This window comes from Mobula birostris, chromosome 28 (assembly GCF_030028105.1).
Source record: "Mobula birostris isolate sMobBir1 chromosome 28, sMobBir1.hap1, whole genome shotgun sequence".
NCBI lineage: Eukaryota > Metazoa > Chordata > Chondrichthyes > Myliobatiformes > Myliobatidae > Mobula > Mobula birostris.
The window spans coordinates 31,963,555-31,984,956 of record NC_092397.1 but is presented as its reverse complement, the minus strand read 5'-3'; the positions used below and the strand labels follow the sequence as shown (position 1 = coordinate 31,984,956).

Genomic DNA, 21,402 nt, shown 5'->3' with positions numbered 1-21,402 from the left:
CATGAGAAGGCCTTGGCGAGTAGGGTAAAGGAAAACCCCAAGGCATTCTTCATATATGTGAAGAAAAAAAGGATGACAGGACTGAAGGTAGGACCGATTAGAGATAAAGGTGGGACGATGTTCCTGGAGACTGTGGAAGTGAGCGAGGTCCTCAGTGAATACTTCTCTTCGGTATTCACCAATGAGAGGGATCTTGATGATGGTGAGGACAATATGAGTGAGGTTGATGTTCAGGAGCATGCTTATATTAAGGGAGAGGAGGTGTTGGAGTTGTTAAAATACATTAGGACAGATAAGTCCCCGGGCCCTGATGGAATATTACCCCGGCTGCTCCACGAGGCGAGAGAAGAGATTGCTGAGCCTCTGGCTAAGATCTTTATGTCCTCGTTGTCCACGGGAATAGTACCGGAGGATTGGAGGGAGGCGAATGTTGTTCCCTTGTTCAAAAAGTTAGTAGGGATAGTCCGGGTAATTATAGACCAGTGAGCCTTACGTCTGTGGTGGGAAAGCTGTTGGAAAAGATTCTTAGAGATAGGATCTATAGGCATTTAGAGAATCATGGTCTGATCAGAGACAGTCAGCATGGCTTTGTGAAGGGCAGATCGTGTCTAACTAGCCTGATAGATTTCTTTGAGGAGGTGACCAGGCATATAGATGAGGGTAGTGCAGTGGATGTGATCTATTTGGATTTTAGTAAGGCGTTTGACAAGGTTCCACACGGTAGACTTATTCAGAAAGTTAGAAGGCATGGGATCCAGGGAAGTTTTGCCAGGTGGATTCAGAATTGGCTTGCCTGCAGAAGGCAGAGGTTGGTGGTGGAGGGAGTACATTCAGATTGGAGGATTGTGAATAGTGGTGTCCCACAAGGATCTGTTCTGGGACCTCTACTTTTCGTGATTTTTATTAACGACCTGGATGTGGGGGTAGAAGGGTGGGTTGGCAAGTTTGCAGACGACTCAAAGGTTGGTGGTGTTGTAGATAGTGTAGAGGATTGTCGAAGATTGCAGAGAGACATTAATAGGATGCAGAAGTGGGCTGAGAAGTGGCAGATGGAGTTCAACCCGGAGAAGTGTGAGGTGGTACACTTTGGAAGGACAAACTCCAAGGCAGAGTACAAAGTAAATGGCAGGATACTTGGTAGTGTGGAGGAGCAGAGGGATCTTGGGGTATATTTCCACAGATCCTTGAAAGTTACCTCACAGGTGGATAGGGTAGTTAAGAAAGCGTATGGGGTGTTAGCTTTCATAAGTCGAGGGATAGAGTTTAAGAGTCGCGATGTAATGATGCAGTTCTATAAAACTCTGGTTAGGCCGCACTTGGAGTATTGTGTGCAGTTCTGGTCACCTCACTATAGGAAGGATGTGGAAGCATTGGAAAGGGTACAGAGGAGATTTACCAGGATGCTGCCTGATTTAGAAGGTATGCATTATGAATTGAGATTAAGGGAGCTAGGGCTTTACTCTTTGGAGAGGAGGAGGATGAGAGGAGACATGATAGAGGTGTACAAGATAATAAGAGGAATAGACAGAGTGGATAGCCAGCGCCTCTTCCCCAGGGCACCACTGCTCGATACAAGAGGACGTGGCTTTAAGATAAGGGGTGGGAAGTTCAAGGGGGATATCAGAGGAAGGTTTTTTACTCAGAGAGTGTTTAGTGCGTGGAATGCACTGCCTGAGTCAGTGGCGGAGGCAGATACACTAGTGAAGTTTAATAGACTACTAGACAGGTATATGGAGGAATCTAAGATAGGGGCTTATATGGGAGGCGGGGTTTGAGGGACGGCACAACATGGTGGGCCGAAGGGCCCGTACTGAGCCGTACTATTATATGTTCTATGTTCTAATTGTTTCGTGTTTCCTTATTAATCCCCCCCACCCCCGGATCCATCCAATTTGTGCTGCTAAACCTTACATATGACGGTTTTTATTTAAACCAAAAAAACTAAATGCGATATCTCCCATTACTCTGAGCTCCTGAATGTCACCAGACTTCTCTTCCTCTCTCACAGGGACAGGGAAGCCCTGAAATCTGACCGGCTGGACTGTCAGAGACTTTCACATGCCAGGCATGGATTTAACCAACACATTCAGCTCTCAGACCGCTCTCTACAATTCCTGCCAATTCGGCTGCAAGTCGCCTTCTGAAATTTGCATTGATCCACCTGCAGTTCCCATCATGTCCTCATCAATGACCATCTGACAACTTGCGAAATCCTGATCATTAAACCTTTCCCAATGAAACTCATCTTGCTGGGCCCTATTCCAATACCAATCAGGTATGTCTCTCTCCCCGGTGCACCATCCACATACTGTTTCAGGAAATCTTCCTGAACACGCGTAAAAAAGTAATGTCCAATCAAGCCTGGGACTGTAAGGGTGTCCCAGTTATTCTGGGGAGATAATTGAAACACTACAGCTACTCTGTTGTTGTTACATCAGCCTATAATTTGCCGACCTATCTGTTCCTCTCTCCTCCGGGCTATCGGGAAGTTGACAGTGTTGACAGTCATCGCTTCTCGGCCCTTTGGCTAAGATCAAGTGTAGTATCTGTTCTTCTCAGATCGGAAGGCGGAGGAGAAGAGTTCGCGCTGACGCAGGGGTAGATCCTAATGCTGATTGGCCTCCAATCTAACACCTCATACCAGTGACGACAGCAGTGAGGGAGATGGCAGCAGCGAGCAACGCATCGGCTCGAGGCCCGGGAACCGAGAACACTGTCAGGCTGACAGTGCGAGACCGGAACGGGGGCACCGACTTCACCGGAGACCTTCATCCAGAAGGTCTTGATGGAATGCTGTGGATTTACGCCCGACGACATCTACTGCGTCCAGGGTTTCGCCGGCTTCTTCGACGTCACCTTCCGGCAGGCTGCAGGGTGGCAGAAGCTGTACCAGCAGTTTCAGCTGAAGGGGCCAGAGGCGCCGCTGTCGCTGCTGAAAGCACAGACCCTCTTTGCGACGGCCATGCAGCAGGAACGGACAATCACGGTTCAGAGTTCAACCCGTACGTGCCAGTGGTGGACGTCCTTATATTCCTCGCTTAGTATGTGGAGAGCGTAGGAACTCCAGCGGACGTGAAGGACGGACTGGGAATCTGGACCAGCAAGCGGCAGGTCAAGGTGAAGCTGAAGTTGGACTCCAACGGCGGCGTCATCCACCTCCACCCCCACCTCGGTGTTCGGCATCGGAGGGATCTGAAGGTTCATGGTATACACAGGGCAACCCAGGGTGTGCCGAAACTGCGGCAAGGCGGGGCACATCGCAGCCCAGTGCAGGGTGGTGATGTGCAAGAACTGAAAAACCGAGGGCCACCTGACCAGAGACTGCACGCAGGCCAAGTCCTGCAACCTTTGCGGACAGGCTGGCCACCTGTACAGAGCCTGCCCGCGGCGTGGGGGCACCTACGCACAGGCGACCAGGGCGGGTGCTGGCACTGAAAGGGCCCAGGCAGGTTCAGACATACCCGCCAGCGCTGCAGACCAGGCACCCGACAAGACGGACAACGAAACCAGGGAGGAAGGTGCAAGCACCCCAAGGCCCGCCACCCCCTTTCTTGACCCTCCAGGACCAGCCAAACGACGAGCAGGAGTCCATGGAGGAGGGGAGAGCCGAGGCGGAAACCGAATGGAAGGTCATGAAACGCAAAAAGACCCAGGAGGCGGCGGCCAAACGACAGGAGGCGGAGGAACACAAGAAAAGGGCAGGGAACCACACAGCCTCTGGTACCCTGTCCTCTTCAGAGGAGGAAGGAGTTGGGGGAGGCCAGCAGCCCCGGCGGAAGAAGCGGCCAGCAGAACAGGCGGAGAGGAGGAGAGAGAGTGGAGAAGGTCTGCTGGCCCCCCCCCCCCCCCCGCCAAGTACAGGAGGCGGGGAGCAGCAGAGACACACAGCTCCGGGAATCCGGGAACAGAGCCACGGCCGGCACCCAGCAGCCTGAAGGGGAAGCAGCCCAGGAAGTCAACAAACCCCCCGAGCCCAGAACCAGAACTGCCACACCCGGGGGAGTACTACCTGCAGTACCTGAGCCCACAGGAGGTGGAAAACTTCACAAAGGCGGTGGGCATGAAGGCTCAGGACTGCAAGGGTGAGGACGGAGAACATCCGAAATAAGGGACTTACAAAGATGGCAGACATTAAATTGGCGTGCTTGAACGTGCGCAGTTTGAAGAGTTCTGGGCGATGCGTCAGCGCGCTGCGGTGCTTGGACACTGTAAAGGCCGACGTGACCTTCCTTCAGGAGTGGTCATGGTGGTGGAAAAAAGGTTTGTCTGTGTTGTCGGGGGGCAATGATTGTCGCGCTTCCGGCCTGGGGATTCTGCTACGGGGAGGCAACTTCTCAATCACCCAAGTTAAAGAGGTGGTTGCGGGGCGCCTCCTGGTAGTAGTCGTCAAATACCGGGACACTCTGCTCCGGCTGATCAACGTGTACGCCTCCCCCGTGCGGAGTGAGCGGCGGGCCGGCTTCGAGCAGCTCCCACAGCTGCTGGTGACGTCCAGCCGGTCGTTCTGGCCGGAGACTTCAACTGCACCATTGATGCGGCTGGAGGTCCCGGCAGCGCTGACGGCAGGCTGGACAGTACCTCCAGACTCCTGAGGGAAACGGTGAAGACAGCCAAGCTGCGCGACGCCTTTGGCACCCCCACAGGTGGAGCACAGCCACAAGCCACCTGGACACGATCGGACAGCTCAGCCCTCTCGCGGATCGTGACCCCTATCCTGCCGTCCTCTACACCACTCACTTCCATACCTGCTTCTCTGGAGTGGGTCGTCCAACGCCGAGCAGTCTCCGCCTTGGTCGTCTCTCGTGTGGAGAGGTGTTTTTTTTTTTTTTCTTTTATTATCGATTCCGGCTCGGCTTCCCAGTGGGACTGACCACGTCTGCTCTGCAATCACTATTAATGGCCAACGCCTTGAACGGTCAGAGACTGGCTAACGTCACCTATATCATGAAGCCCGTAAGTTTACCCGGCAACCATCATGAACAGTTAACCCTTTATGTTACTTACTCTCCTGAAGCTCCCATTGTCCTGTGCTGTCCCTGGTAGTCAGACACGACCCCCACATTGACTGGTTCAGTCGCAGGATTTTACCCTGGAGCCTATTTTGTCACACCGAATGCCTCTGCCGTGCTCAGATTACGTTGTAGCCGAGCCCAGATCCTCCCGAGGAATTTCAGAACCTTAGTGCCATCCTTCCTGAATACATGGGCCTCAAAGCTGTGTAAAGCAAGTCCTGGACCATTTCCCTGCAGCTTCATCGTCCATATGATTGCGCCATTGACATCTTGCCTGGCACGTCTTCCCCAAGCGGCCGCCTCTATTCCCTGTCCATAATTCGAACAGAAGCCATGCTGAAGTACATTCAAGAGTCTCTGGCTGCAGGCATTATCCGGCCATCTTCCTCCCCTGCTGGTGCCGGTGTTTTACTTTGTTGGAAAGAAGGACGGCTCCATACGTCTATGCATTGATTACCGGAGACTGGATGACGTCACTGTTCAGAACCGTTACCCTCTTCCGCTCATGACCTCGGCACTTGAACCGCTGCAAGGAGCCTCAGTTTTCCCAAGCTTGATCTGCGTAACGCCTACCATCTTGTCAGCATCCGCGAAAGGGACAGTGGAAGACAGCCTTTAATACCACTTCAGCCCATTACGAGTATCTGGTCATGCCATTCGGTCTCACTAATGCCCCCTCCGTTTCCAAGCCCTGGTAAATGACCTTCTGACGGACACGCTGAACCAATTTATTTTTGTGTATCTCGAAGATATTTTGACTTTCTCTAAGTCCTCTACTGAACACACAGGTTACGTCCGCAGAGCTCTCCAGCGCCTTCTGGTGAACCAGCTCTTTGTGAAGGCTGAGAAATGTGAGTTTCATCGCAATACAGTCTCCTTCCTGGGGTATGTAATTTCAGGCTGTTTCATTCAGATGGACCAACAGAAGGTCAAGACGATGGTCAAATGGCCCCAACCCTCGACTTGTAGGGAGTTGCAACGCTTCTTGTGCGTTGATAACTTCTATCCCTGCTTCATCAGAAATTACATTACACTGGCTGCACCACTCACGGCTCTTCCCTCATCAGCTGTTCGATTTTGCTGGTCCCTTGTTGCTGAAAAAGCATTCTCTGAACTGAAGGAACTTGTCATCTCTGCTCCTATCCTGATTCAACCCGACTCCGACCGGCAGTTAATTGTGGAGCTGGATGCGTCTGACATTGGCGTAGAAGCTGTTCTCTCTCAGCGCACGGCCAAGGATGAGAAGGTACTTCCCTGCGATTTCTTCTCTCACCGCCTCACTCCCACGGAGCTGAATTACGATATCGGAATCCTGGAGCTGCTGGCTGTGAAGCTCGCTCTGGAGGAGTGGAGGCAATAGTTGGAGGGAGCAAAGGTGTCATTCTTAGTCTGGATTGACCACAAGAATCTGGAATATACCCGTACGTCTAAGCGTCTCCACTCCCGTCAAGCTCATTGGTCCCTGTTTTTCTCAAGATTCAATTTTACTCTGTCCTTCAGCCCCGGTTCGAAGAATGGAAAACCCGATGCCCTCTCCCGAAGATTTCCCTCCTCTAAGACCCCTGTGGTAACCCGATGTCATCCTCCCTGATCACTGTCCCGTGGGCGCAGCGCAATGGGACATTGAGGTCGTGGTGCAAGCTGCTCAGCAGAGCGAGGTAGCCCCTAGTCAATGCAAGAATAACCGTGTTTATGTTCCCAGCTCTGTTCGCTCACAGATATTGCAGTGGGGTCATTCTTCCCGGTTATCCTGTTACCCTGGAACCAAGCGTACTCAGGCCTTCATCAGTCGGTGGTTCTGGTGGTCCTCCATGGGAGATGACATTTCGCAATTTTGTCTCAGCCTTCCCGGTCTATGCTGAAGACAACCACTCTACTCCGTCACCCGCCGATCTGCTACAACCCTTGTCTATCCTCAAGCGACCCTGGTCCTACATTGCTCTGGATCTTGTCACCGGTTTTCCCCCATCAGATGCGACATCACCATTCTCACAGTAGTTGATTGTTTCTCCACGTTTGTACACTTCATCCCTTTACATAACTTCCCTTCTGCCAAAGAAACAACCAAATTACTGGTACGGCATGTTTTTAAATTACGTGGTTTACCTGTAGGTGTTGTGTCAGACAGGGGCTCTCAATTCACATCCACCTTCTGGAGGACATTCTGTAATCTTCTAGATGCCTCTGTGAGCCTGTATTCAGGATTTCACCCACAGACCGAAAGGGCCAACCAACAGACAGAGACAGTACTGAAGTGTCTGGTCTCCTAGAACCCCTCTGCGTGGAGTCAGCAGCTACCCTGGGCAGAGTACGCCATAACCTCTCCTCCGTCCTCATCCACTGATCTGTCCCCTTTCGAGTGCTGTCTTGGCTACCATCCTCCACTGTTTCCTGCTCAGGAGGAGGAGGTTGGCGTTCCATCTGCCGAGGCATCCATCCGCCGTTGTCAGCGGACGTGGAGGCGCACTCGCTCTGCCCTTCTCCGTGCATCAGCTTGGATCAAGCATCAAGCTGACCGCCATCGCTCTAAGGTCCCACGTTACCGCCAGAGTAAGCGTGTGTGGCTTTCAATCCGAGACCTGCCCTTCAATGTGGATTCCCGCAAGAACGCCTCCGGCTTCATCGTTCCCATTTCCATTTTAAATTCATCAGCCACGCTGCCGTCCGACTCGAGCTCCCCTCCACTCTCCGCCGCATTCATCCCACCGTCCATGTGTCCCGCATCGAACCTTTCATGAGCCACCCACTGTGTCCCCAAAACCCCTCCCTGCCCCACGGCTCATCGATCAGTCAGAGACCTTCATGGTGCGTTAACTGCTGGACGTTGGTCGTCGGGGCCGTGGCCTCCAGTAGCTTATGGACTGGGAGGGCTCCGGTCCTGAGGAGAGATGTTGAGTCCCTGCCCCTAACAACCTGGACCCCTCTCTTATCAGGGACTTACATCGCCAGCACCCAGCCCTACCTGGCGTTAGGGGGCGAGGTGGTTCTGTCAGTACTTCCAGTTGAACTCTCTCGTTTTGTGTGTTATTCCCCCTAGCTGTCGATCTGTGGTTTTGTATTGTCATGTGCTCTTGTCCCCGTTTCTGCTCTACTCCAGCTCCTGTATTACGGAGTACTCCGTCTCTAATCTGCCTCTCATTATTACCTGTATTGCTGTCACCTGTGCCTCATTGTGTTCTACCTCTCATCTGCCTCTCAGGTTATTGCTCAGTTTATTTCAGTCCTGTGTTTTCACCCGTTTGTTGCCAGATCGTGCCAGTCAATTTTCCTGAGCGTTTCCAGCATTCGTATCTGTATGTGTGTGCACAGTGCTGTGTCTGCGATTGCATCCTGCTCCAGAGCCCTGACACAGACAGATTCGGAGAATCGGCAAAGAAATAACAGATGGAATATAGTAGCTGGAAGTTTTTGATCGTGCACTTTGGCGGTATAAATGGAGGTGTTGACTAATTTATAAATAGTGAGAAAATACACAAATACTGATTCGCAAAGGGACTTGGCACACTTGTGTATGATTTCTTAAAGGATAATTTGCCCGTTGACTATGGTGAAGAGGGCGATTGGGATGTTTACCTTCATTTCAGGGCGACTAGAATATAAAAGCAAGGATGTAATGCTGAGACTTTTGAATGCCCTCGTGAGGCCTCACTTCGAGTATTGGGAGCATCTCAGGGCGCCTTACCTTAGAACCGACGTGTTGAAACTGCAGAGGGTTGAACGGAGTTATGCAAAAAAAAAAAAAAGAGCCCGTAATAAAATGATCAGTCATATATAAACGTCTCCGGTGATTCGGGTGCTGTATTCACTGGAATTCAGCAGAATGAGGGTGATCTAACTGAAACCTATAAAATGCTTGAAAGACTTTGATAGAGTTAATGTGGAGAGGATATTTCCTGTGGTTGTAGAGTCTGTGATCAGAGGACACAGCCTCAGAATAGAGGGGTTTCCTTCTAGAATAGAGAATACGGCGAATTTCTTAAGCCAATGAGTGATGAATCTGTTGAATTATTTGCCACAGGCAGCTGTGAAGCCAAATCTTCATATATATTTAAGGGAAGTTGGTCGATTCTTCATTGTGAATGGCCTGAATGACAGGCTGAAAAGTCAGTAGATTGTGCAGGACAGGAAACTTGGATCAGCCAGGATGAAAATGCGAAACGAACGAGATGGGTAAATTGATCTGCCTCTAGTGGTACATCTCAGAGTCTTATGGTCTTATGGATCAGTCTATAGGAGCACTTTTCGAGCTGTAATTACGAAAACATAACAGCAGTCGAGAAACACGCACTAAGTTATTTCAAGGCGACAGCATTACCTAAGAGCAACACGAGCCCCAGCTAATCAACTTAAATTGGAGACTGGTAAGTATACAGGAACACTTCCTGTTTTGCTATTGCCGACCATTCTGGCAGGGACATGCTACTGTGAGGGCAGAGGCACCAGTGTCAGTCTACTATGATTATATTGGCGTTACCGTCCGATGCTGATATTCGGAGATAATAAAATTAAGGAAAAACGCAAGAAAACAGTGGCAAAGTTTGTAATTTTCGGATTATACAATGGATTGTTTTTTTTTTATTCTTTATGTTCATACTACAGTGATAAGATTTTGTCAACAGTGTGATTACTGAACGAATTAGATTAAGTCATGTTCAAATGCTTCGATACCTTGTAATCAGCCTCCGTAACGGACATGTTATGTTATACCAGACAGTAAACTTTCCCTGAAGACAGTAACTTAATCCATGTTGATTTCTCCACGCTGATCGATTGTACAGTGAGATAGCAATATAGCGATCGCTTGGAGCAAGTTTTATTTTGCTAACATTGAATTTGGAGGATTTATCCACACATCTTCCCCGTTGCTGTAAACAGGTATTTCACTCCATTTGTCAGCTCCTCCCGGAATTTTCGCTGTGTCAGCCCATAGATACACGTGTTGGTGCAGGCGCTGAGAAAAGACAGCATAAACCCAAATTGCTGCAGGATATAGGTCGGTTTGCTGAAATATCTGTCTGTGTAGGAATAGTTTTCGACTTGCCACGTCGTAGAATGTACGACATAGGGCATCCAAAGTAATATAAAATTGGCTAAAAGAGCGAACAACAGAATCATTGACTGTTTTCGGTTTGCTACCTCTGGATCGTTACGATTTTCGCTGCTTCTCCGAAGTACCTGGCGAACTCTATTTGTCGCTATAATCCGTTTGACCGTTGAAACATTAAAGAACATAATTAAACTAATTGGTAACAACGGCACTACAAGGCTGTCAAATACTTCGTAGGCTTTCCACAGGGGTGACGTGAAGTATTCAGTTGCGGGGACACAACGCCATCGATCCACTGCGAAGTAACAAGGAACGGCCTTGGCACAACAGGCTGTGATCACTGTAGCTACCACCATAGTCGCTGCTCTCTCGGTGCAATATCGGTTCCGCAGCCTCGGACAGCAGATGGCCACGCAGCGATCGAAAGTGAAGGCAACCGTCAACCAAACGGAAATATCCCTGGTTGCGACACTCAGGACAAGTAGCACAGAACAAAACGGAGTCACAAGCAAGAACTTAGCAAACAAGTAGATAAAATTTATCCTCTCTAATATAATAACAACGATGACCACTGTCAGATCGGCTCCCGCCATGGCCACAAGAGTGATGCATTTGGACAGGCCACATTTCCCACGGGACAGAATCACAATCGCCGTTAAATTAACTGAAAAGAGTTATATAAAAACAATTACTACCATTTCCCGCGGAATGATCAGTGTGAATTTATTTGCGTAGTGTGAGTAATGGTTGATTGAGACATTGTCTGGAGTCAGGGTACGGTCCATTTGCGCTGACCGAGATGGGATGCGGATGTCCTGTTCTATCTGGTTCTACGTTACAACGGACTGTTTAGATCTCGGCAGTTTCTCATACAGAAGTTAACAATTGGGTGGAAAGCCGGAGGCTGACTGCAGAGCGCCTCCAGGCGCCTTTGTTCAGTAGTGAAGTAATGGGAGAGCACTTCCGTAAATCGACACTGATAGTGGAGACAATGAGTACATTTTCAGACGTTTTTTCGAACTTACCTTTCTTTACAAACGTTTACTTAATTGGCTTCCATTTAAAATGTTTTTTTTTTTAATTACATGGACAAACAGTTCCTGAATGCATTTCACTGGAAATCAGAAGATATGTAGAGACGGCGGGGGAAGCCTTCTTAGACGAGCCACTCAGCCTGATTCTACACAATGGTGCACAATTTAGATCGCGCTCGTTTCAGATCCTAAGATAACCAAAATGAGACAAAGTCGGAGCCTTACAGCACAGCGTTCTCAGGCAACTCTGTAGAGTAGTGAACAGTGGGCCGGATACCCAACCCTGTAGGCAAGGTTACCGAGAGTTTCCCCTGATATGAGGGCGTCCTGTGGAGAACGACACAGGTAGTGAAGACATTTGTTTTCATTTCTGACCATATGAGGTCATTACCCTTCTTTAAAAGATTTTATGCCATTGGCATCCATTTTAAATGAAACTATTTAATGATTGCATCGTCAAAATGGTAATGATTGCACTTCACTAATAGTAATTTTAAAAATGCGCGGACATTCAGTTCCGCATTATCATTAAACAGCTGGTTAGATAGTTATTCATGCCCGTGAAGTGCATACAGCTGCAGCTGCTTGAAGTCTGTCTTAGGGATCTGGGGCAGCAAATGGATGACCTTTGGCTGGTACGGGAGAGTAAAGGAGATAATCGACTGTAGTTAGTAGGAGGTAGTCACCCCGAAGTCGCTGTGTGAGCCTCAGTAGAATTGGAAATGTGAATATACAGTTAGCGCTGAGCATCCATGTGGTCAATCCACTCTATATTAAGTATACAATTTTGGATATTTTGTGGCGCATGAATGCCACGGAGACTAGGCACCGATTATTGGTCCGTGGTGCAGAAAGGAAAGAGGGAGAGGTAGTGATCGTGGACTCAATATCGGAGGAACAGACTGGAGAATCGGTGGACTAGAATCCGAAACCTGAATGGCATGTTGCCAACCAGTTTCCAGGTGACTGACGTCTCGGATCGTGTCCACGGCATTTTGGAGGGGGAGGTGGAGCAGTCTGATGCTTTGGTACAAATTGGTACGAATGACGTTGGAAATGAAATCAGAGGTCCTGAACAGAGAATTGAGAACGGTAGGCAGAAAGCTGAGAAGCAGGACCACTAGTGCAGTATTTTTTTTTCCATTGTTACCTGCGTCATGTGCTAGTGAACGTAGAAACAGTGTGATATTGCAGATAACTGCGTGCTGTGAAGGTGGTGCAGAGGCATGATCTGTACAAAAGGGATAGGTTACAACTAAACCCGAGGAGGACAAGTATTCTCGTGGGCCGGTCTGTTAGAACAGATGGAGATGATTTACACCGATTTAGCATGGGGGGTGAGAGGGTTCGGGTTGAGGGGACGCAGGATAGGTCGATGGTACCGAAAGCAAAGATAGCTTACAGCTAGACTGTCAGGAATGGCAGGCCGATGATAGGACCGAACTGCAGCCAGTTGGGTTAGTATCAGTTCATTAGGGATGCAGAATCAAAAAGGATAACACATAAAGTACTCAAAGTGTTATATCTCAATATACCGATTATAAAAAATAAGGTTTTTTTGTACTATTACCGGATGTCAGGTATGATGTTATGGTCATTAATTAATCATGACTGAACAATAGATGTAGTTGGGAACCAAGTGTTCAATATTCCAGGTTGTATCGGAGGGATTGGAAGGTATGCAGAAGAGGTGGCGACTCTGCTGGTAAAGAATGGAAGATTAGTAAAAATATGTGGCATAGGATTGGGAGATGTTCAATCCTTGTGGGTTGAGATAAGAAATTTCAAGGGTAAAAGGCAGTTATATACAAGCCTCTCAAAAGTTGCTGGGATGTGCACTGCAGATTACAACGGGAAATAGAGAACTTATCAAAACTGCAGTATAATGATAGGCATAGATGTATCCATGTATGTATCACCCCCAAAGAACACACTCTAATCCTCTGACAAAGGAATCTCCTCTCAACTCTGCAGGTCTCCTCAACCCTCTGCCCTTCTGAGTCACAGCAGCAAACTCAGTGACAGAGACATCGTCACTATGGCTGTCAGTAATATCTAAAGTTGCATCATTATTTTTGAGGGGAACGGTAAAAGGTGTACGCTATTGCGCATTTCACCCCCTTCCCCTGACAGTTATACATATATATATACATGTAGCAAAGCACCTCAATCATATCCCAATGAAAAATTAAGCCATTACACTAACGCAACTTGTATTTACAATGTAACTCAATGGCGAATGTTTATTTTTATCGTCCAATAACAACAAAAAAAAAAACACTGGACAGCACATGAAAATTGGTATCAATATACATTTGATCTACGATGTCCCAGCGTGATACACAAACAAACATAACATTACCTGAAAGACCGAGCGCAGCAAGCAATGGGCAGTAAATTCTGACGATGTTGTAAATTGCGGAATATCCCATTTTCTGCTTGGAGCGGCGATCAATTGACAAGATTGTCTCAAATGTTTGCGTTTACTGATCCCAGGATTTTTTTATACACCTGTCGGAACCGCGTTGAAATCATTTAGTGCTCCCATTGGTCTCATTACACACAATCCATTGAGAAAACAGGCAGAGCCAGCTGTTTCTATTCGTTCTGTCATTGTCTATTTTGTCTTTAAGGACGCCTATTTGATGTTTTTCCCTTCCCCAACGTTTTTTTTTCAGTGGAGAGAGTCAGTGCAGTTCTGTTCCGCCATGCCCGCATGGTTCATCATACCTTTTTTTATGTTTACACTTTTTTTCCTTGAACACAAACGCAATCTCCTTCAGTTACCGATCAATTATATCACTACTAGGAACTGGTGGTTCAAAAAGATGAAGAAATGTGAGAGGACACTCTGCTACGTACCCAGTAACTGGGTTGCCAAACCAGTAGAGATGGCCCACTTAGTTAGAGACTGGTTTAACAGAAGCTAATAAAATCTTATTAATGAAATCAGTAACACAGTACTGTAATCGTAAGGATATAAATGCAACAGGTTAGCAATGATAAATCACACATGTACACAGAACTAGGGTAATAGGAATCACCCAAGCTCTATCGCAGTCTAGGGGTAAAATGATCAGCCTCAAGTGACGCAGAGTTCAGTTCAGCTTAGTACAGTTCGCAGTAAGCGCTGTTGTCCTGTTGGAGAGAGAGAGAGAGAGAGAGAGAGAGAGAGAGAGAGAGAGAGAGAGAGAATATGCAAATCTGATTCAGCCAGACCTTTGATGTTCTTTGCAGTTATCTTTCGGGCGAACCCTTTTAATGTCTTCTGTGGTCACCGACTGGGACCCCTCCGTTCCGGATACGACCGTTCTTCCGCAGTGAACCCGGCACCCAGGCAAGGGCGGACACACACACCAGGTTCCCACCGATCGTACCCTTTTCACCCTGTGTGTCTATGATCGGTTCCCGCAACCAGAGCTCCAACCTCCTACTAACTTGTGGGGGCACACCACTCTTCCAGGGTCTCGTTATTTCGTTTTCTAGTGGTGTGTCTCGAGCCTTAACGAACCTGTTCTTTTTATCCCCCTGCTGGGGTATCGCCTGTCCATCAAACTTCAAACAGTTCAGGTTCAAAGCAACCGGTCTGTCAATACTCGGAACTGTGTCACTTTTCGTTAATCTCCCTCCTCTCTCATTAACATTTTGAACGCTTCTCCATTGTCTCAGTTATCTCGCTCATCAGCATCATTCTTCTGATAACCTGGATTTTCGTCACACCCCTATCGTTCAATGGATTTTTACCAGGGTAAAAATCATGGGCATGAATACATTACTAGATACACATTAATATACATAGTCATCAGCTATTCGGCTAGTACAGAGAACATTAAGTTTTTAACCCTTGACAGACAGTCAGCAATCATATTTTCCGTTCCTTTTATCTGTGTTATTTTAATATCCTCCAAGACCAGGCTCCAACTTAGCAACCTTTTGTTTTTATCCTTCATAGTGGCAAAAAACACTACTGGGTTGTCATCAGTGTAGATTCTCAGTGGTTTCCGTCCCGGACAGATATAACAAAGGTCGTCCCACAGAGACTTAGCATTCTTTGGCAAGAGCTTAGTAAGAGGGAGGGTAATATCCGCAAAGTTTTTGCAAAACTTCTGATAGTACCCCACCATCCCCAAGAACCTTCTCAGGGCTCTCTTGTCTGTAGGTGTGGGGACCTTAGAGATAGCCCGCACCTTAGCCTGCATCTGTGCCAGCTGCCCCTGTCTTACCACAAATCCCAGATAAGTGAACTTTCCGTGGCGGAATTCACTTTTGGCGAGGTTCACTGTCAGGTTGGCTTCAAACAGCTTTTTAAACAGTGTGCCCCTCCCACGTGTCACTCCAGACCACTAAATCGCCAATATACGCTTCTGCGCTCTTTAGCCCTTTTGTCACTGAATTAATCATCCTATTGGGGTGTTGCTCACTAGGCTGACCTGATGTGAGAACAACAGCATGTCCCGGCTCTTTGCATCGCCTCGGGACATCCGGACATACGTGTGCGTGCCGTTTGATTGGCTTTCCTAGCGGTTCGCTCTGTTCGGGTTTTAAGGAAGAGACCTTATCAGCAAAGCTGGCCACAACAATAGAGTTCTCCCATCTGGTCGGCACCATACTTATCTTTCCAAAATGTTTTTTTCCCTTATCAGGTGGCACCGTAACCTCATAAATTTTCGTGATAACACCGACTAGGTCTGCTCGCCTATCGTGGCAAGCTGTTAGCATATCAATAGTCTGTAACTGTGTTAGCTCAGGTCTACAATAGTCAATAGCATCCTTCATCCTGTGCGGCCAGTAAAACTCTTTCATGATTCTATCGACTGTCTTCCTCACCCCGAAATGTCGACTGAGGGGTATCTTGTGGGCCAGGTTAAAAATCTCATCCCCATAAATTTTCGGCACCACCCCCCATTCCTCATCTGCGGGCATGGTACTTGGTCTCCATTTCCTCCTTAGTACTCCCTACTTCACATAATAGCCCACTAGCTCCCTTTTTAATTCTGCTTCAGAGAGAGCTGTCTCCGTCAAAACCATCAGCTCCTCGTCTCGCTCCTGTGTCAGTACAAATTCCTTCCTTGCTAATGATAAATCTACCTTAACTTCCGTTTCACTACGCCCCTTCTCACTTTCTAACCCCTCCTGGTACAAGGCTGGTAAAAACGTCTCAGCTAAATCTATATTCACTTCGGCAGCCTTTCTGGACGTGCGCCGAGTCACTGCGGAAACGGGATAAACCTGTGAGTCCATGGGCGGGGCCTCAATGCTGGCAGGCTGGCTTGTCAGTTTTACTGCTGAGAACACATTTTCACCGGCAAGGTCATTACCGAGTTAGACCTCCACGTCTTCCATCGGTAATTCGGGCCTTACCCCTATCGGTACTAGTCCGGAGACCAAGTCGCTCTTTAGGTTTATCTGGTGCAAAGGTATTGCTTCAGTCCCTTTCCCAATGCCTTTTATCACCCTGACCTCCCCAGTCTGGGTTTCTGAACTAAAGTCTAACACACTCTTTAAGATTAATGACTGACATGCTCCAGTGTCTCTCCAGATCCGTACTGGAACCGGCACCAATCCGGCCGAGATAAACTTCTCGCGCCCTTTCTGAACTTTATCAGAACTTCCTCTCCCCTAGCGGCTTGCTTGCCAGCTCAATACAGCTAGTCGGAACCGTCGTGTTTCCTTTCCCCGTCTCCTTCTTTGGGGCAAAGCACCTGGACGCAAAGTGACCGGTTTTCCCAGAATTATAGCATACGACCCCAGGAGACTTCCTACCAAACTGCTTCCTGTCTTCCTTATGCTTCTCACTAGTGCCCGGCTTACTTTCTGGCTTTTCCAGCGAACTCTCTCCGCCCTCTCGACTACCCTTGTGGTAGCTTTTACTCGGGGTAAACTTCACTTTGTGTGTCAGCGCGTACTCATCCGCTAACTTAGCAGTTGCGGCTAAGGTTTCTGCCTGTTTCTCATCTAGATAGGCCCTCATACCTTAAGGGACACAACCTTTAAACTGCTCAATCAGTATTAGCTGTTGCAGTCTGTCATAATCCCCATTGACCCCTTTCGATGCGCACCAACGCTCACAATACATCTGCATCTCACGGGTAAACTCTAAATACGTGCTTCCTCGCATTCCGGAACTTCTGTCGGTATGCCTCCGGGACCAACTCATAAATCCTGAGTATCGCCTCTTTCACCACATCATACCTCTGGGCATCTTCTGCGGACAATGCCGAGTAAGCTTGCTGGGCTTTTCCTTTAAGTACACTCTGAAGCAAAACAGCCCACTTCTTCCTCGGCCAGTTCTGACTTGCAGCGACTTTTTCAAAATGGAGCGTACCGATCAACATCGGCCACCTCAATTGGGGGAACCAGCCTAATCTCCTGGGTCGCCCTGACCCCTCCACCTTGGATCGGCATGGGCCCCTGCGCTAGTGTCATCCTTAATTTCTCCAGTTAAAATTCCCTTTCCCTCTGTTTCTCTCTCCATTGTCGTTCTAACTGCCTCCTTTCTTGTTCTAACTGCCTGTCCCTCTCTTCTCGTTCCAACTGTTTTACCCGGAACTCGTGCTCGAGTCTCAATTTTTCCATCTGCAGCTGTACTGCTTCTCCACCAGGTTTGCCTATAGATACGACCTCCAGCTCCCCTTGGGGAAACACACCTTTAGATACATAATGCTCTATGATAGCTCTGTGCATGTCCGCTCTCCTCATTGTCGAATTTCCCTTAAAAAGGTTCAACCGTTTGGCCCCAGTGCCAATTCTGATATCCTGGCATCCTCTAATGCCTCCAAGGTTGGCGCCTTTAGAAATTCGTCAATCTCCATTCTGCTGTTTGTATTTTCTTTCTTTAGGGAATTTTAACCTAATCAATTTACCAAGTCCCAAATTTGGCGTTCAAAATCGCGGACGAGATCTCCATTTATGTTATGTAGCCCGTAACCGAGTTCCCAAACCAGTAGAAATGGACCACTTAGTTGGAGACTGGTTTAACAGAAGCTAATAAAGTTTTATTAAAGAAATAAGTAACACAGTACTCTAATCGTAAGGATATAAATGCAACAGGTTAGCAATGATAAAACACACATGTACACAGAACTAGGGTAATAGGAATCAAACAAACTCTATCGCAGTCTAGGGGTAAAACGATCAGCCTCAAGTGACGCAGAGTTCAGTTCGGCTTAGTACAGTTCGCAGTAAGCGCTGTTGTGCCGTTGGAGGGAGAGAGAGAGAGAGAGAGAGAGAGAGAGAGAGAGAGAGAGAGAGAGAGAGAGAGAGAGAGAGAGAGAGAGAGAGAGAGAGAGAGGGAGAGAGAGAGAGAGAGAATATGCAAATCTGATTCAGCCAGACCTTTGATGTTCTTTGCAGTTAGCTTTCGGGCAAACCCTTTTAATGTCTTCTGTGGTCACCGACTGTGACCCCTCCATTCCGGATACGACCGTTCTTCCGCGGTGAACCCGGCACCCAGGCAAGGGCGGACACACACACCAGGTTCCCACGAATCGTACCCTTTTCACCCTGTGCGTGTATGGTCGGTTCCCGCGACCAGACCTCCAAACTGGCACCAATTTGTGAGGGCACACCGCTCTTCCAGGGTCTCGTTATCTCGTGATCTCGTGGTGTGTGTCGTGCTTTAGCGAACCTGTTCTTTTTATCCCCCTGCTGGGGTATCGCCTGTCCATCAAACTTGAGACAGTTCAGGTACAAAGCAACCGGTCTGTCAATACTCGGAACTGTGTCTCTTTCCGTTAATCTCCATCCTCTCTCATTAACATTTTGCACGCTTCTCCATTGTCACACTTATTTCTCTCATCAGCATCAATCTTCTGATAACTTGGTTTGTCGTCACAACTCCGATGAGGTGCCAGCTGAGTCGTCGTCTCGTCACGCCGGTGCCTTCAGCCGACAGCATCAGTTACTTAATTTTTCAAAGATAAATTTGTTTGCATGCCTAAATATCTTATGATTTCATCAAGTCGGATAAAAGTGAGCACCTGCAGGAATGCTCCACATAAGCAGCCATGTGTAACAACAGCTACCACAGATTCGCAGTCCGCAAACGAAAGAATTCCGTGTTCATCACTATTCTGTAGGAAGACACTGCCAGGTAGACCATATAGTAAAGGTGGTGTAAGGCAAGTTTATCTTCATCAGAGAGGCATTGGAATTGGAATATCGTGCTGTAGTTGTACAGATATTCACTGGGTGGCATTTCGATCACCGTGGGCAGTGCCGGTCCGCACGTTGTAATTCAGCAGGGGATGGTGCACAGCAGGTTCACATACTCTTTGCCAGGACTGGGGGGGGCTTGAGCCACAAGGAAAGTCGGATTGGGGGGGGAGGTGACAGTTTTCCTCGGTAGTTAGCGGCTGAGGGGAGATTTGGCAGAATTTTATAAAACATGAGAGAGATTTGGAGTAGACTGTCAGCATCATGTTACCGGATTTCAATGTCCAAAACCAGAAGTCACAGTTTTAATGTAAGAGCAGGGTAAGTTTAAAGATGTGCGGGGCTAGATTTTTTATTTACCTTGAGAATAGTTGGTTTCAAACACGCATTGCCGCCATGGGGATTGGTAGGAGGAGAGGGGAGGATGTTGGGGAGCGGAGGTACAGAGGGAAAGGGTGGGGTAGATAGATAGATAGATAGATAGATAGATAGAGAGAGAGAGAGAGAGAGAGAGAGAGAGAGAGAATTCTACTAATAGAACAGAGCGAATTAACTTGTAAGTTAAGAAAAATGTCCTCCATTACGTTGATTCCTGGATTGATCTCTGTTCCACATCCAAACGCACTCAGGAGTAGGAGGGTGGTGCAATTAAATGCCTCAGAATTTGGGGCATCAGGACAGGTTCTGTGAGAGGGATAATTAGGCTCCCTTCCAGGGCAGGCAGGACCGATGCGCTGATGACAGATTACACCGAAGATGAAGGGGAGCATATATCCCTCACCGGTACGTTCGCTGGAAGCACCTGGGAGGGGTTATCATTGTGTAGCAAGTTGGAGGGAAGCAATGCAGCAGGTCAGCAGATACCATTCAGCGGATGATAAAGGCGACGTCCAGCAGTGCTGAAAAAAAGACTGAAGGATGAGAGAAAGAACTCATGGATAATTGTAAATGACCTGCAGAGATCTCCAAAAATCGCTCATGTCTCTGTTCTTGCGTCCACGACATGAAAAGCACCGAACAAGAAAGGACACCACTGAAAAAAAAAACTGCTCTCCAAAAAATAAAGACACTGTTGTCCGTCTCAAATTTTCAAAACAAACGCCTGAACCCATTGTATGTTCTACAATGCTTCCGGGACTACATTCTGTGGACAGTTGACAAAGAAAGTGGAGCTTTATAGCAGAAATGCACTTTGCTATGTTTAGAGTAAAAGGGAACAGTATACCACTACCTAAACATCAACCCACCTGTGAAGCATGGTGGAAGGAGCATCATGGTGTGGAGCTGCTTTCCTGCATCAGGGCCTGCACAGCTTGCAATCGGTGAGGGTACAATGAATTCTAAAGCTATCGGAACATTTTCCAGGAGAATGTCAGAATAGCAGTCCGACAACTTAAAGCTTCATAGAAAGGTGGATAATGCAACAAGGCAATAATCCGAAATACAAGAGTATCTCATCGACAGAATAGTTTAAAAAGAAGACAATTCGTGTTTTGGGATTGCCGAATTAAACTCCTGACCATAATCCTAGGGAAATGCTGTGGAAGGACCTGAAACAAGTTGTTCATGCAGGAAGCGCACCAGCATCCGAGCGTTGAAGCAGTTCTGCAAGACCCATTGGCCTAAAAGTCGTTTAATCCAACGTGCAGGACTCATCAACAGTTAAAGGAAACGTTTGCTTAGAGTTACTGCTGTATAAGAGGGTCACACCGGCTACTGAAAGAATATTTTTCCAACAAACGCATGCAAGATTGGAGCATTATCCTCAATAAATAAACAAGTAAAATGAAATTTCTGTTATTTGTTTAATTGCTTTCTTTTTATTTAGTTTTAGCACTTGCATGAAAATCTAACATTTTAGTTCATATCCATTCATAAATAAAGCAAATTATATTTTGATTTTTGATGATTCTAATTGATTGCATCAGTATTCACCTCCTTTAATATCACACATCAGATCGTCTCTGGTACAGCCAATTGGTTTTAGAAGACACATAATTAGTTAAATGGAGATCACCGTGTGCAGTCAGGATGTTTCAATTGCCTGTAGTAAAATACACCTGTAACTGGCAGGCCCAATTGCTGGCGAATCCGTGTCCTGGCAAAAACTACACCATGAAGACTGAAAACTCCAATCAACTGCATGAAAAGTTAT

The 21,402-nt window shown here is 47.6% G+C and overlaps 1 protein-coding gene and 1 pseudogene across 1 annotated transcript in view; one reads left to right on the top strand and one right to left on the bottom strand.

Annotated features, from left to right (window-relative positions):
- LOC140188979 (uncharacterized) overlaps nucleotides 1-21,402 on the bottom strand; it is a 507,794-nt gene that overhangs the window by 265,814 nt on the left and 220,578 nt on the right. The gene's annotated exons all lie outside the window — the stretch shown is intronic.
- LOC140189367 (U2 spliceosomal RNA) lies at nucleotides 2,508-2,639 on the top strand (annotated as a pseudogene).